This window comes from Schistocerca americana, chromosome 4 (assembly GCF_021461395.2).
Source record: "Schistocerca americana isolate TAMUIC-IGC-003095 chromosome 4, iqSchAmer2.1, whole genome shotgun sequence".
NCBI classification, from domain to species: Eukaryota; Metazoa; Arthropoda; class Insecta; order Orthoptera; family Acrididae; genus Schistocerca; species Schistocerca americana.
Genome location: NC_060122.1, coordinates 336,612,084 through 336,613,351, shown reverse-complemented (window position 1 = coordinate 336,613,351; position 1,268 = coordinate 336,612,084). Strand labels below are relative to the sequence as shown.

Below are 1,268 nucleotides of genomic sequence, written 5' to 3'. Positions count from 1 at the left end.
AGATGGCTTGTCCTTAGTTTCATCTCTGTTCACATGAACTGCTGACTATGGAGACAACATCTTGGTGACAACGAGCTGTAGACGAGCGGAGAGCACATGAGGCTGACTTCTGTGATGAGGGTGTTGGAAAGTTGGAACAACGCTACGACAAATGTGTAAGTCAAAGCAGCGCCTATGTACAGAAGTAGCCCTAAGGTGTAGCTAACTAATGCAAATAAAACATTTTTGATTTCCACAGTGGAACCTACTTTCTGAGTAAAAAAAAAACACTCCGTCTTCAGGCCACGAGTGGCCTACCGGGACCATCCGACCGCCGTGTCATCCTCAGTGGAGGATACGGATAGGAGGGGCATGGAGTCAGCACACCGCCCTCCCGGTCGTTATGATGGTATTCTTGACCGAAGCCGCTACTATTCGGTCGAGTAGCCCCTCAATTGGCATCTCGAGGCTGAGTGCACCTCGAAAAATGGCAACAGCGCATGGTGGCCTTGATGGTCACCCACCCAAGTGCCGACCACGCCCGACAGCGCTTAACTTCGGTGATCTCATGGGAACCGGTGTATCCACTGCGGCAAGGCTGTTGCCCCACCTACTTTCTGAATAGCCCATATATTTAAAATTTAGACAGTGGGAGATCCTCTTAAGCTAGGCAGTGAGCCAACCACTAGCCAAATTTTGTCTCCAATGCCTTGTCTAGTTTGTTACAACCTCTGGCCTGCCTGAAGGACAATCCGGATTATCAAGCTTCAAAACACACTGCTATCTTTAGAGAGTTGACTGATTATTAGTACCACACTCACTCCATCAGATTGAAATCAAATAAGACCACCCTAACCTTATGTTTACTGATGGATTTTGTGTAGAATGCACATCCTTTGAGATGTTGTCATCTTCACAACAAGGACTGATGATCCCACAAATAAAAACAAACCAAATCCCGACCCACAGGTCTGAGTTAATATTACGTTAAGCAGCGTATTTTGAAAACTTACTGTGCCTGACATTTACATTGATTCCTTGTCCATTCGTTGGACAAGATCAACTGACTGAAGCTTATTGATATTTGTGAATCGTAGACTGAGACTGAGAACATTTCAGGGGAAGTGGCAAGTCACTCGCATGTGCTTCTCGACGATGAAAGGTGATCGTGAAGTTGAGTCACCATTGTATTTAATAACTAAGAAAAACATGATGCGCTGTTATGTCAGATGTCGAGGGTTTCATGGGCGCAGCTTGTCGGGTGGACAGAATGACGAACAGGACGGCAC

At 46.2% G+C, this 1,268-nt stretch overlaps 1 pseudogene; it reads right to left on the bottom strand.

Annotated features, from left to right (window-relative positions):
- Window positions 1–467: 467 nt before the first annotated feature.
- On the bottom strand, window positions 468–585 carry LOC124614199 (annotated as a pseudogene).
- Window positions 586–1,268: the final 683 nt, after the last annotated feature.